Genomic DNA, 16,696 nt, shown 5'->3' on the forward strand with positions numbered 1-16,696 from the left:
GGCACATAACAACAACAACAACATAAGTAGGCAAGTGCCTCGGATAGCCAATAAAACACAACAACATCTAGTGTTCTCTGCTATCAGCTAAGCTCTATCTGATATCAGCAATATCTCTTAAATCTAAGATACCTTATATCTTAATCTGGTATCTCTTGTGCCATGGCCTGTTCTGAATCCAGCTTGAATTTCTGGCTGCTCTTTATCAATGTATGTTCTACCTGTTTTTGAACAGTTGTCAACAGATTTTACTTGCATATTATATTAATGATATTATTTTATATTTTCCATATTCTGTTGGATCACCTTTTTTTTTAAATGGGAAGAAATATGGATCTCTTCCAGTCACTTGGGTAGGTAGCTGTCTTCCAAATTTCTTGGCACAGAATAGTGAGCATATAGTTGTTGTGTGCCATCGAGTAGGAACCTATTCATAGCTAACCCTCCAGTAATTTTTCAGAGGCTGTAAATTACATGGAACTAGACTGTCCGTCTTTCTCCAGCAGAGCAGCTGGTAGATTGAAATTGTGTGCTTTAGGATAGGCAATGCAACTTCCTACCATAAGGCCACCAGAGCTCCCTCAAGAGCACATTAGCTCTTACATAAACGTTCTTGACCTGTTTGGGGTTAATTTTATACATGGTGCAGTACAAGACTAACTTTTTTCTTTTGCATGTAGCTACCTAGTTTTCCCAGTGCAATGTGTTCAAAAGATTATTCATTCTGTACCTTAGATACATGGGTTTATTTCTGGAGTCTAAATTATATTCCACTTGTCTGTCTTTCCACCCTTATGCCAGTACACTGTCTTGATGATTGTTTGCCGTTATATTTTGAGAACACTTCTCTCTTTGTATTTCTCAGGGTCTTTCATTGAGTCAGAGCATTTAATTTTTATGAGATCCAGTTTATCATTTTCTCCCCTTTTACAACTTGTGCTTTTGATGTCAAGTCTTTGCCCATTTTTGTACATAAAGCTTGACTGTAACACTGTCATGCCCATTTATGTATAGTGTATGGCTACCTCAATGCTATAATGACAGAGCTAAGTAGTTATGATTAAGTATCTCTCTTTTGGCTCACAATGCCTAAAATATTTACCACCTGGCTCTTCACAATATAAGTTTGAGAAATTGGAATTAATAAGCTCTGGCCTGATAAACCATTATGCTCTGAGTCTTTGATGGAACACTCCTCCTCAAACCTTCTCATTGTTGACTTATTGTCCTCCTAGTTTCAGCTCAAATGCACCTTAAAGACAACTTCCCTTAAGATTTAGCATCACACTTCAACTGCCTTTTGATGTGATACAGTAGGAACGATAGTCACATGTGAAAGATTCATGCCAAAAAAAGGTTTAACCTGAACCTAACTAAGCCTTTAGACCTAAAGACCAGTCATATATAACAAATGGTCAGAAAATTCAGAGGAGAGAAAGGTTTAATAGCATTTAAAAAAAAAACCCAAACCAACAAAGACCAGAATATGAGACATTCTATAGGAAAACTGGTCTAGTGTTTTTAAGAAGTCTTTGTCCAGAGTAACGAAAACAGTTCTAAACTGAAAAGAGACACATTCGTTTCTAATATAAAACTTGACAGGATCCTGGTTTTAAGTAAAGCAAAACAAAATAAAATACAAACAACAAAACTACTACCAAAGATATTTTTAGAAAGACTGAGTAGAATCTAAATATGAACTGGATATTAGAAGTTATCATGGTACGCTTGATACAGGCCATGGTCTTTGCAATCACTTGCTATGCATCAGAGAGCTGGACAATGACTAGAGATGACAGAAGGAGAGCTGATACCATTGAGCTCTTGTGCTGGAGAAGAGTACTGAATATACCATGGACTGCTAGGAGAACAAACAAGTTTGTCCTGGAGAGGGTGAAACCGGCTGCTTCCTGGAGGCAAGGATTCTGAAGCTTCTTCATCTGACATACTTTGGACATGCTGCAAGGAGGGACCAGTTCTTGGAGAGGGGCGTCATGCTTGGGAAACTGGAGGGACAGTGCAGGAGAAGAAGACCCTCTATGAGGTGCATTGATTCAGTGACTGGAGTAATGGGGGTGGGTGTATCAGAGACAGTGAGACTGGCACAGGACAGAGTAGGGTTTAGGGCTGTTGTACATAGGGTCACTATGAGTCGCAGGCCACTCAATGGCGCATAACAGCAACAACATCTGTGATAATGATACTGTTGGGTTTTTTTGGTTCTCTGCCTTGTTATACTTTTTTTAATAACTTTAATGAACATTTACAGCGATTTTGGATTTCCTTTAATGCATTGCTGCACTTCTCTCCCAGCCCAGCCCTCCCCCTCCCCCAGTTTGCTCCTCTCTTTCAAAAGTAAAAGAAACACTCCCTCCCTGATACACAATCCCCCCACCCCCAACCCTGCACCCTTCCCACCGCCCCAAGTACTTAATGGTATTGTTTTTACAGGAAGAGTCCTTATTTCTAAGGAATTATTTGGAGTGAAGTGTTATGATTTACTGTCACACATTCCAAATCACATTTAGCAAAGTAGCAGTAATTGTTAAGAAAGCTACGTTGTGCAGATAGCACAACCCTGCTTGCTGAAACTGAGGAGGACCTGAAGCACTTGCTGCAGAAGATCAAGGACTTCAGTCTTCAATATGGATTGAAGCTCAACATCAAGAAAACAAAGATTCTCACCACTGAGCCAATTGGTAGTATCAGTATGGCTGACGAAGAGATTGAGATAGTTAACAGTTTTAGTTTACTTGGTTCCACAGTCAAGGCTCTTGGAAACAGCATCCAGGAAATCAGGAGATGAATTGCATTGGGAAAGTCAGCTGTGAGGAACCTCTCAAGAGTACTGAAGAGCAATGACATCAGGCTGGAGACCAAAGTGCACCTGAATCAGGCTATAGTCTTTGCAATTACGTGCTATGCTCAGAGAGTTGGACAGTGAATAGGGATGTTAGAAAGAGAATTGATGTCTTTGAGCTGTGGTACTGGAGAAGAGTGTTGAATATACCATGGACTGCTAGGAGAACAAACAGGCTTGTTCCGGAGAGGGTGAAGCCAGAATGCTCCTTGGAGTCAAGGATTCTGAAGCTTCATCTGACATACTTTGGGTATGTTGCAAAGAGGAACTGGTCCTTGGAGAGGGACATCATGTTTGGGAGAGTGGAGGGACAGTGCAGGAGAGGAAGACCCTCGATGAGATGGATCGATTCTGAGCGGAGTGGTGGAAATGAATGTGTCTGAGACGGAGAGGTTGGTACAGGACAGAATGGCGTTTAGGGCTCTTGTACATAGGGTCGCTATGAGTCACAAGCGACTCGATGGCACATAACAACAACAACAACATATACTTTAATGTGGGAAATTCTAACAGAGTATCAATTAATTTGCTAGCAATCAGATATACTTTATCTTTCCTATCACTGATTGTTCAGTGTTCAGACTCTGGTTTCAGCAAGGCTTGCAGTGGACATCATGAGAGCTTCCTGCTGTGACAAATCACAAATCACTCATGTCCTGAATTGCTTTCTTTTTACCTCTTAGATTATCTTTTTAGTTATCCTGGCTTTCTCTTAATTCTATAAACTGGTAGCTTTGAATTCACTAGCTATTCCTTGGAATAAAGATGTGCAATCTTTTCCTAAGCAATTTACAGTCTCTGAAAACTACTGGAGGGATAGCTATGAGTTGTGAATGAAAATGAAGAGCATTTAGGTATTCACTCTGTTACCTATATTGTACATGACTTCTAAAAAGAAAAAGATGAGAAAAACTTCTAGCCAATGAGCTAATAAATCCTCCCTAATAAACAAAAATATAAGAAAAGAAAAAAAAGATATTTCCCTGGTCACCTTAGTTAGAATACACAACACTCACCTCTCTCTCATTCCATCATTTTTTATTCCCCCACCTCACTTTATTTTTCTTCACTGAATTTATCACTTCTTTCACTAGAGTATGAACTCTGTAGGTGCAGTTCCTATCACAAATTATAGTTCTGGGTGCCTAATAACCACTTGAGAAATATCCGCATGAGTTAGTGAGTCAGAGAAAACTATCACATTTACCTAGGGAACAAAACACAATAATACCAACTTACCACTCCATAGGTGGTTTTGCTAGAGGAATTAAGACTTGAGTAGAAGAACAACATATCTGATTCCCATCAAGATTTGTATAAGTGATCTTTTTTTTTTAAAAAAAAAAATTCTTTTCTTTAATTGATATTTTGATGAAAGTTTACAGAAAACTTGGATTTCCATTTGTATAAGTGATCTTTAAGTGTCACTTTACCTCCTTAACATTCTCCAACATACAAGCTAGTTAGACATGGCTAGAGAGTAAGAATGTTTAGAAAATCTTAAGATTTGTTTTCTAATTCTTTATTCCTTTCTAATACCCTCTCAGACTTGAACTGAAATCCAATGGAGAAATAATAATTTAAGCTATCTTTTAAAACACTCTATTTTTTCTGGCTTCTTTTACATTCTTAAACCCTTGGCCTACCTACTAAAAAACACAGGAAAGACAGTTTTAATATAAAGATGTTGATTATAGGCCAGTGACTTTAGAACTTCTTTCAAGACCTCAACTTTGATCTCACAAGATCATTGTATGTAAATACTGTGAAACTTGTGACAGTTGGAACTTGTGTCAGGCACACACCTGTCAGAGAAGGAAATCTTAAATAGAGAATTGGACTATGACTAAGGATGACAGAAGAAGAATCAATGCCTTCAAGTTGTAGTGTTGGAGAAGAATCTTAAACATACTATGACGGCCAAGAAAACAAATAGGTCTGCCTTGGAGATAGTGAAACCAAACTTCTCCTTGGAGGCTAGGATTTTGAAGCTCTGCCTCACATACTTTGGGCATAGGTCCAAGAGAAACCTATCCTTGGAGAAGGACATCATGATTGGAAGGGTGGAGGCATGGCACAGGAGAGGAAACCCCCAGATAAGATGGATTGTTACAGTAATTGGGACAATGGGAGATGGTGTGTCGGATCAGTGAGACTGGGTCAGGACAGGGCAGGCTTCAGAGCTGCTGTACACAGGGTAGCTATGAGTCTAAATGGCACAAAACAAAAACAACAATAAAGAAAGACAGGAACATGCTAAGACTGTATTCTATCAAGGGCAGAAACTAGCAAAACCTGAAAAAAAACCAAGGCAGTCTTGTGAATGATGGATTTCACATTCATTAACCAATTGTTGTCAAATCAGAACCAACTTAGAGCTGCCTCTCCAGTGTGTTTTTAGATACTGTAAGCCGAGTGAGAGAAGATTGCCGTCTTTCTCTTTGAGGAATAGCTGGTAGACTCTAATTGCCTGCCTTTGGGTGAGCAGCACAAATCCTTACCCACTTGGCCAGCACTGGCAATACTAAATTTCTCTATGTCAAGTGTTTGTTGTTGTTGTTATGTGCCGTCGAGTCGCCTGCGACTCATAGCGACCCTATGTACAACAGCCCTAAACTCCACTCTGTCCTGTGCCAATCGCCAAGTATTTAGACAATTTAATTATATTACTGGCAAAGATTGATGCTATCAAAGTTAATTAGTATGAAATAGGACACATGATTTTTCAATCACTTTTCTCTGGACTTATGTAAAGGAAAATCACTATTTTTTAAAAATTTTTTATTCTACTAGGTGGGTTTTTTAAAAAATGTTATTTTATTATTTTGTGTGTGTGTGTACCATCAAATCAGATCCGACTGGTATAGGAGGAGATTGCCCCTCCTTCTCCAGCAGAGCATCTGGTGGATTTGAACTGTGTGCCTCTGGGATTACAGTGCAACTTCTTGCCACTAGGCTACCAGAGCTCCCTTATTCTACTAGGTGTTTTTTTTTGTTTTAAAAATTTTATTATTTTTTTGTGTGTGTATCATCAAGTCGGATCTGACTGGTGGAGGAGAGATTGCCCCTCCTCCAGCAGAGAATATGGTGGATTCAAACCACACACCTCTGGGATTGAAGTGCAGCTTCTTGCCACTAGGCCACTAGAGCTCCCTTATACTAGTTTATTTACAAAATTAAAATACATTGTTTTTCAGATCAGTCTTACAATTTCCCTCATCCCCCTCATTAAGTTGTACAAGCCCATAGTTAATCCATCCCCCACACATCCTCATCCCTCTGCTTCTCCCGCACCCCCACTTTGGATCCTTATACTCATTCTACAATAATGGTTTTATACAATATTTATCTTTGTGGGACTGAGTCAGTTCACTCAGCATAATGCTCCCCAGTTCCTCCCAAGTTAGGTAATAATTAAAATCATTGCTCCTCCATGCCAGGTAGTGCATTGCGTGAATGTACCATAATTTCTCAATCCATTGAATTGTGGTTAGACATCTGGGCTGTTTCCATGTTCTTATGATGGTGAATAATGCTGTTATGAACATTAGTATAAGTTTCCATTTGTGCCTCAATTCTCATTTTCTCAGGGTATATTTCAAGCAGAGGAATAGCTGGGTCATATGAAATTTCTATGTTCAGCTTTTTAAGGAAGCACCAAACTGCCTTCCAGAATGGTTGCATATAAGAGTTCCTATCTCACCACATCCACTCCAGCATTTATTACTCGCTGTCCTGTTAAACTTTGCCATTGTTATTGGAGTGAGATAGTATCTCATTGTGGTTTTGATTTGCATCTCTCCTATTGCCAGTGACAAAAATCACCATTTTTAACTGCCAGTAATAATAGCTACAAGCATCATTAACCATTATTTATCCTTAATTACTATCAAAAAGAAATATTTTAAAAATTAATTTTTACATTATTTTAAAGTTTCATAGTTATGTACTTGTTTTAACATCATTTTGAAAATTACTAATGATCTATGATACTTTAATAATAATACAATTGGCATAATGAGGAATCTCACCAAGAGCAGAAGCAGTTCAAAGCCATCAGCTGCTCCTTGGGAGAAATCTCTCATGCAATTTAACTGCCTGTGAAAAACCACTGGAGGATCAGCTTTGTGTCAGTTCTGGCTCAACAGTATATAACAACAATATATAATTTTTTTAAATGGGGAACAAAATAACTCTCAGTTCTAAGCAATGAGAATTATGAGGTTAAATAAACATGGTGCATCACAGTCAGGATCTACAACAGGTAGAGTTTGGCTGTGGTGAGCAACTTTGTTCTTGGTTGAAAAAACACATTAAGGGGGGGGAGGGATAATTCTTTAAGCAATTTCTGAGACTTAAGTCTTACTTATTTTACAGTGCTTCTATAATATCTTTCCAAAATAATCGAAACAAGTGTTAAATAAACATATTCTCTTTAAATTGTCCAAAAGATATGCTAAGGAAGAGCAGTTGTTCCCTATACTCCTCTCTCAGCTCTGCTTCTCTAAGTATAAGCATGAAAGTTTTCAGAGGAAAACTCAGAGTCCAAGATGCAAAGCATTACATATGCTAGAGAATTCATAGAGAACCTAAGCTTATTTAAAATTTTACCAAATGTGATCATGTGTGGTAAACCCATGATTTCAGGCAATACCCAATTTAACCACAAGGTGATGCCTACTCCCACATCATTTCTAAGGCTCATCTAAATCTTGTGTGGATCTGATCACAATGGTCTACAAGCACTATAGTAATTATACTCCAAAGTTGATTCTTAAGAATAGTTCCTATTGTGTATGTTACATCCATATCTATACAGCCATGGATTTTTCCAAAGAGATTCTCTCAACACCAGTCATATATAGTTTTAAGTAAGGCCTACGCAATTACAATGTTAAACACAGATTATATTCTTATCACACTCGACAATATTAAAGAACAAAATGTCAGAAATAACAAATACTAATAAGCTGTAAATAGAAAGAATAGGAAAAAACTTAAAAAAAGAATATGGAAAAATAACATGTCTACTGGCTACAAGGTCCTCTATTATCACTATTTGTGTCACATATGATCAAGACAACAAAAGTTCTATGATATAATCATAAAACATAAAACAAAAGTTTTCTGATTGATATGACCTTAATACAAATGTTTTATGATTGATACAGTCTTAATACAATAAGTTATGATTGGCAATATTATCATGACAAATCAACTGGATAAAAATCTGACATCTTTTCTTAATACTCACTTCTTGGTGTTGGGTCTCCATCTCTGCAGTACTAAGAACTGACTGCAATTCCTCTTCAAGGTACTCCTTCCTGTAAATTTTAATTCACTAGTTATTGTTCACTCTCCTTAAGTTCTTTGAGGCCAAAGGCTTTAATTTAGGTCCCTGGTAAATGGGCACTTCTATAAATATTTGTGAAAAAAATATGAACTGTAATACAACTCTAAGGATATCTTAGATTAACTCAGCTCTTTGCATTTGTTCACTAGCCAGTGGGAAGAATTTTATCAAGTTAATTGGTTCTGGAGAAAGAAATAAGACAGCTGAATATAGTAAATATAGTACCTCTGTGTTTTGAGTCATTGCTGTATCAGCAACTAGCAGATGCTGACAAAATGAGCAGGAACTGGAATAGGTGATCTCATTGTTACAAAATTTTGTGGCTTATTTTACATACAAAATGTAAATATTTTGCAGTAAGTGGCCTCCTCATGCCTCTGCCTTAGCCTAAACTGCTTCAGGAAGCTGTAGTGGAGTCTGAAATCATGATTCTGCTTAAGTCATTACAAAATTTAGTCTGTTTTCTCCTGTATCAGGGAGCCCTGGTGGCTTAGTGGGTAAGGAGTTATGCTCTCAATCCAAAGACAGGTGTTTTGAATCCACCAGCTGCTCCACTGGAGAAAGATGGGCAGTTTCTCCTTTGTGGTTTACCGCCTCTGAAAACCAGGTAGGGGGTCAGCTATGAGCCAGTTTCCAATCTTAACAGCACATAACAAGAACCACCTTTGTCAGCTCTTCTGAGGTGGATGGATAAGATAGGTCAGCTGAGATGCTGGATGCTGAAGTGGTATCATTTCCTGAGTTCAGAAGGAAGAGGACTGATGGACTTTCGATTTCTGATCCCCTTTTCCTCTCTATCACATCCTCCACCTTTCATTTCTCTGTCTCTCTCTCTCTCCTTGTGTCAAGCTCTTTCCTGGTGGATTCTCATTTGAGGAAATAACTCTTTTAACAACAAAAATTACCTAAAAAATATGCTATTTACTTTGAAAATGAACTCACATGAATTCTTTTTTTAAAAAAAAAAACAACAAAAATTATAAATGGATTACACCTGAATAAAATAACAGCATTCTGTGCTTCTCTTTCACTTCCGAAATAAGATACTGAATGGATTCAGCACTGAATAAAGAAAACTCCAATTTTCTCCAGGGAAAAAAAATCCACAAACCTAACGCATCTTTGTAACATTCAAACTTCAGGTAAAGCCATCTTTTACAGCAACACAGTTGCCTCCTCTCTGGTCTAGTTTTCTCTGTGTGAGGTACTACTCCAAGACTCTCATTTTGATCATCCCTCTTTGCCTACTGAAAATAGCAAGCCCGTATTCTCTTGCTTTAGTATGTTTTTCTTCTTAATATGTATCACTGTGTGACATTTTATTACACAACTGGCATTTTCTTATTTGTCTAATTCTTCCCTAGAATATAAGCTCCAGTAGGGCAGAACCTTTGTTCATCGTTCTCCTAGCACCCCTAACTGGGATTGAGACACTGACGATGCTCATAAAAAATTGACAAATATGCTGTCCAGTGCCATGTGACTATGTGACAGTTTCCTCCGCATCACAGGAACCCTTCTCTCTTAGATGAGCCTAACTCTGAAAATCCACCCACCAACTACCCAAGCTCAGCTGGGACCCGTGCCCCCACCTGCTGGCGACAGGGAGAGGGCAGCGCGCCCACCACTTGCACCTGGGTGACCGCGGTTGCGCACGCACTGCGACTCCGCTCAACCGCCCATCTCCAGGGCCCCCGCGTCACTCCGCTGGTCCCAGGCCTCGGCGCCGTGAGAGACGGTGCTGGCGCCTCCAGGCTTCCGCCGACCCCTCGCCGCGCAGCCGTTAGGACCCCGCGCTGCCTCGAAATCCCAAGGATTCTATTTTGAATGATCCGTTGATACTGAAAATCATGACTCTGTTTATCTGGTTCAAGGAGCAAGACACGCACCTACCAGTCTGACTAGGTGCCCTGATAAGGGGTCCCTGTCACTTGTCGCGACCCCACTTCTCACCTTCACATCAAACAGACCAGACTCCGCTTCCCTAGTGGTCTCACCCAGCGCCCCCTCGGGCGTCTTCCAGCGTAGAGCTCGTGGAGCCCTTTACTGGGAAATAGTTCTGGGACCCACCATCTCTAACTTTGTCTTCAAGAGCTTGTTATCATTTCTGCTTTAAGAGATATTTGTCTCCGGCCCAATTCAGCTTACTTGTTGGAGCTCCCCAGGCATAGTTTGGTGACACCACATGCACCCGGCTTTCAGGGTTCAGAGAAATGAAACCCTTCATTTCTGAAAATCATGGACTGCAGCCTTCAATCTGGATTGCATCTCATCATTAAGAAAAGATCCTCTCCACGGGGCCAATAGGCCGTCTCATGATAGACGGAGAGAAGATTGAAGTTGTTACAGATTACATTTTGCTCAGATTCTACCATCAGTGCTCTCAGCACCAGAAGTTAGGAAATCAAAAGACGATTTTCATTGGGAAAAATCTGCTGTGAGAGACCTCTCCAGAGTGCCAGAGAGCAATGATGCTAGTCTAAAGACTAAGGTGCCTGATCCAGGCCATGGTCATCTCATTTCTTTCCTATGGATCTGAGAGACTGATAATGAATAAGGGTGACCGAAGAAGAAGCAACGCATTTGAATTGTGGTGTTGGAGAAAAGTATTGAGCATATACTATGGACTGCTAAAGAGAATAAACAAGTCTGTCCAAGAGAAGGGTGCAACTAGATTGCTCCTTGGAGGCAAAGATTTTGAAACTCCATCTCATATATTTTGCTCATGTTTCCAGGAGAGACCATTCCTTGAGAAGGACATCATGTTTGGAAGAATAAAGTAACTGTGGCAATGAGCTCAGGTGTGTCAGAGCTAGTGAGGTTGGCTCAGGTTAGGGCAAGGTTTAGAGCTGTTGTTTATGAGATTGCTAAGAGTCCTGGTTGACTGAACAGCACATAACAACAACAGCAATGCTGTCCTCTGATTATAAACTATGCAGTGCCACTTTATTCTGTTTAACACAATAGCCTCTTGGTCTAGATGGAGGTTTCGCATGAGCACAATTAAGTGTCTGGGATTCCCATTCTTCTCAATGTTAGCCACAATTTGTTATAATCCGCACAGTCAAATGTCTCTTTATAGTTAAGAAAACACAGATAGACATCCTTCTTTTATTCTTTGCGTTCTTCCAGGATCCATTTCACATTAGCAATGATTGTTGTTGCTGTTGTTGTCTATTGCCTTCGAGTCAAGCATGACTCATAGTGACCCAATGAACAAAAAGCCTGAAGCCTCTCTATAGCCACCATTATTCATTAAAGTTCATAGAGTTTCCAGAGGCTTGTTGTTTAGGAAGTAGATCCCTAATGATAACTCTTCTATATCCAGCTAGCATGTCTGATAACTCTCTCTTGATGTGCTTGTCCTAGCCATTTTTGGATCATCTTCAGCAAGATATTGCTTGCCTGTGCTATTAATGATATTGTTTAATAATTTCCACATTCTTTTCATCACCTTTCTTGGGAATGGGAACAAATATGGATCTTTTCCAGTCAGTTGGTCAGGTAGCTGTCAACCAAATTTCCTGACACAGTATGGTGAGCATATCCAGGTTTGCACCTATACTTAAAAAAATGTCAATTGGTATCTTATCAATTCCTGGGGACTTATTTTTTTGCTAATGTGCACCTTGAATGTCTTCTTTTATTACCAGTGGTTCTTGATTATATAGTACTTTCTGAAATGGTTCCATGTCAGTCAATGCTTTTTGGTACAGTGACTATGTATTTTCCATCTTCTTTTGATGCTTTTTAGATCATTCAAAATTTTGCCAGTAGAATCCTTCAATATTGCAATTGGAGGCTTGACTTTGTTTTCCAGTTCTTTCAGCTTTAGAAATACTGAGTAATTTCTTCATTTTTTATGTTCTAACTCCTGCTCTTTGCGTATTTTGTTATAACACTTTGCTTTGTCTTTTCCAGCTGTTCTTTGACATTTTCTGTTTTACTTCTGCCTCTCTTCCCTTTGTTTTGGTTTCCCAGTGTCCTAGTATAATTTTCAGAGTCTCTTCTTATATCCATTTTGGTCTTTTCTTTCTCCTTTGTCTTTATAATGACTTTTTGCTTTCTTCATAGGTGATACTATCCTTGTCATCCCACAACAGTTCTGGTCTTCTATTACTAATGTTCAATGCCTCAAACGTATTCTTGTGTATGTGTGAGTGCCCAAGTATATTGAAAATATTACAGCATAACAGACGGATTCAAATGGCTCCATGTGATTTTTTTTTATTCATCCCAACCATGGACTGAATAATCTGCAGTTGGACAGCTGCCAAAATCCAGTTGCTTTCAGCATTTCTTTAGTATCAGGATCTACTTCAACGATCTCCTGATCCAGGGCTGAAACCTCTGGTGCATAATAACCTCTCCTTTCTCCACCTCTGCAGCTAACCTCTCACAGGCATTCCTTGAAATCGCTTCAATCAAATATCAAATCGCTTCAAATGTTAAATAGCCGGCTATCTTGTTCCAAAACTTCTTGCTGGGAATAATAGTGATCTTCTCTCACACAAGCTTGTTGGTGTGGAAGTTATTATGGAGGCGCAAGTAGTATTTCTCAGTGATGACCTGGACCTTCTTCACATTTTTGGTGTGAACGAGGCCCATCTTGACAGATCCTTGCTGAAAGAGAACTCAAACCTATTCTTGAGATGACTTTTAAATTCAGGTGGGATAGACTCAAGGCCATGTTTCAGTTATTGTGGGCTTTTCTTTCCTTTCTTTTTCCTTTTTGTTTACTTCAGCTTCAATTTCAACTTGCTTTTGAGTAACTGAGGGTCTCTACAGTAAGCAACTGGCCTGATTTTGATGCTAATATTGATTTTTCTCCTCCAATTCTTTCCACAGATGCAGTTAATATGATTCCTACGCAGTCCATTTGGTTAGGTCCCTGTGTATAATTGCCATTTGGGTGGGTTTTTAAAAGTTATTTACGATGAATAAATCCTTGATTGTGCAGAATTCAATCCTTTGATGTCCAGACAAATATCTGCCACCAAGTCAAAAAAGGGATCAGGGCTGTATCCTTTTTCCATATCTTTTCAATCTGTAGGCTGAGCAAATAATTCAAGAAGCTGGATTTTATGAAAAGGAGTGTGATATCAGGAGCAGAGGAAAACAAATCAACAATCTATATGCAAATGACACAATCTTGCTTGCTAAAAGTGAAGAGGACTTGAAACATTTGCTGCAGAAGATCAAGGACTGCAGCCTTCAATATGGAATACATCTCAGCATTAAGCCTTGGAGGCTAGGATTTTGAATCTCTGTCTCACATACTTTGGGCATGTGACCAGGAGAGACCATTCCTTGGAGAAGGATATCATGCTTGGAAGTGTGGAGGGACAGCTGGAGAGGAAGATCCCAGATATGATGAATTGATATAGTAACAGAGGCAATGGGGGTGGGTGTGTCAGATTCACTGACAGGCAAGTCTTCAGAGCTGCCATACATAGGGTCACTATGAGTTGCAGGTCACTCAATGGCACATAACAACAACAACAACATTGGATAAATAGGCAACATGTTGATGGATGGAGAAAATATTAAAGTTTCTATTATTTCATCTTGTTTAGACACCCTTGGTGAAAGCAGTCAAGACATGTCACACTGGGAAAATGTGCTGTCAGGGACCCCTCCAAAATGGTAAGGAGTTTAAAGAATAAGGCACACCTGCTTCAGGTCATAGTCTTTCCAATAACTTGATAGGCATCTGAAAGTTTGACAGTGATTAAGATAACACAAGAAAAATCAATGCCTTTGAGTTGTGGTGATGGAAAAGAGTACTGAATATCCTATGGACTGTCAGGAGACTAAACAATTTGTCTGGGAGAAAGTGCAACTAGGATGAAGCATACTTAGAGCATATTATTAGGGCATCATGCTTGGAAAGGTGGAGGGTCAGCAAAAAAGAAGAAGATCCTCAGGGAGGTGGATTAACACAGTGATTATAACAATATGTTACATATATCAGAGATGGTAAGGATGGCACAGGATAGGATGAGGTTCAGATCATTGTTCATAGGATCACTATGAGTCAACTCAGTGCCACCTAACAACACTACCTGTTGATGCACCAGTAGTCGGAATGCTAAATATTGGTTTTGCAACTCAAACATATAAATATCCCACTTGGAATTACTTAACACCTCAACATGTTTTCATTGTCTTTAAGTAAAATGTAGAGGAAATAGCTTGTTGTTGTTAGGTGCCCTTGAGTCAAGTATGACTCATAATAATTCTGTGAACAACAGATCTAAACCTCATCCTATCCTGTGCCATACTTACCATCTCTGATATCCTTCTCCAAAACATATCTCTTCTTCTGGCATTTCATGGGATATTCACTACCCTTCTCCAACAGCACAGCTTCAATTCTTCTGTCATCCTTATTCATTGGCCAGCTCTCAGCAGCACAAGTGACTGAAGAGACTATGGCCTGAATCCGGTACAACTTAGTTTTCAAACTGACATCTCCTCAATAATTTGGAGAGTTCTCTGACTACAGACTTTCCCAATGCAACATGTCTCCAGATCTCCCGACTGCTGGTACAGAGGGTGTTGATTATGGATCCAAGTAAGATGACATCATTGACAGTTTTAATCTTTTCTTCATCTATCATGATGCTGCTTATTGGTTCAATGATGAGAATGTTAGTTTTCTTAACACTGAGATGCAATCAACATTGAAGGTTGTATTCTTTGATTTTCTGAAGTAAGCGCTTCAGGTCTTTCATTTTTTTATATTGTTTTTAATAATTTTAATGAACATTTACAGAGATTTTGGATTTCCATTCATTCATTGCTGCACTTCTCTCCCTGCCCAGCCCTCCCCCCAACCCCCACTCCCAGTTCGCTGCTCTCTTTCAAAAGTAAAAGAAACACTCCCTCCCTGGCACATAATCCCCCCCACACCCCTCCCACTGCCCCAAGTACATTCCACTATGCAACCTTAATTGTGGACTCTTGTGATAACCATAATACTCTATCATACATCGCTTTTAAATTATTCACTCCCTCATACAGTGCAGTATACACAATTTATCCAGTTTTTCTCAGTCTTACCCCAACCCTGATATCAGTCCCATTTTACATCAGTGGTACCATGCAATATTTGTCCTTTTGTGACTGAGATATTTCACTCAGCATAATGTCCTCCAGGCTCACCCATTTTGAATAATATTGCATGAGTTCCTTGTTTTTCAATGCAGCATAGTATTTTATTGTGTGAATATACCACAGCTTCTCTATCCATTCATTTGTTGATGGGCACCTGGGTTGTTTCCAACTCCTTGCTATTGTGAACAGAGCCGCGATAAACATGGGTGTGCATATATATCTGCTTGGATGTCAGCTATGGTCTCTTTGGGATATATTCCCAGTAGTGGAATTGCTGGGTCAAATGGTATCTCTATTTGCAACTTTTTGAGAAAGCGCCATACCACCTTCCATAGTGGTTGCACCATTTTACACTCCCACCCACAGTGAATAAGGGTTCCAGTTTTTCCACAACCTCGCCAGCATTTGTTGCTTGCTGTTCTGTTAAATTTTGCTATTCTGTCTGGGGTGAGATGATATCTTATAGTTGTTTTGATTTGCATCTCTCTTAGAGCTAGGGATTTTGAACATTTCTTCATGTGCTTGTTGGCCATCTGAATGTCTTTTTTAGTGAAGTATCTGTTCATATCCTGTGCCCATTTTTCAATTGGATTATTTACCTTTATCTTGTTGTGGTGAGGTCTTTCTCATTTTAAGAAAGCAAGATTGTGTCCTCTGTATAACATATGGGTTATTGATATGTATTCCTCCAAACCTAATGCCACATTCTTCTTCATAAGTTCTGCTTCCCAAACAATTTGCTTAGAATACAGATTGAATGAGTTTGGAGAAAGGATACAACCCTGACACACACTTTTCTTAATTTTAAACCACGTAGTGTTCCCTACTTTGTTAGTACAACACCCTTTTGGTTTAGGTATAAATTATGCATGAACACAAGTATCCTAAGATACCCTTTTTTCTCAAATATGGATCTCTTCTAGTCAGTTGGCCAGGTAGCTGTCCTCTAAATTTCCTGGCATAAATTGTTGAGCACACGCAGGGTTGTATCTCTTAGTTGAAACATGTCAATTGATATCCCATCAAGTCCTGGGGCCTTATTTTTGCCAATATCTTCATTGTAGCTTAAACTTCCTCCACTACCATTGGCTCTTGACCATATGGTTTTTCCAGAAACATTTCAGTGTTAGCCATTTTTTTTGTGTACAGTGATTAAGAGTATTCCTTCAATCTTCTTTGATGGTTCCTGGATCATTCAAGATTTTCCCATAACTTAGTTGAGATGTTGTTGGCTTTTTGTGTTGTTTTGGTTTTTTTAAAGGTCTTCAATGCATTCACTGCTCAAAAGAAGACATCACGGGGAGAGAAGTGCAGCAATGGGTGAATGGAGATCCAAAACCTCTGTAAATGTCTATTAAAATTAA

General features: G+C 39.2%; 1 pseudogene; it reads right to left on the minus strand.

Moving 5' to 3' along the window:
- Positions 1–12,821, minus strand: part of LOC102865009 — a 15,948-nt pseudogene extending 3,127 nt beyond the window's left edge.
- Positions 12,822–16,696: the final 3,875 nt, after the last annotated feature.

Source organism: Elephantulus edwardii, unplaced genomic scaffold (assembly GCF_000299155.1).
Source record: "Elephantulus edwardii isolate Elephantulus edwardi_28Jun2011 unplaced genomic scaffold, EleEdw1.0 scaffold00516, whole genome shotgun sequence".
NCBI classification, from domain to species: domain Eukaryota; kingdom Metazoa; phylum Chordata; class Mammalia; order Macroscelidea; family Macroscelididae; genus Elephantulus; species Elephantulus edwardii.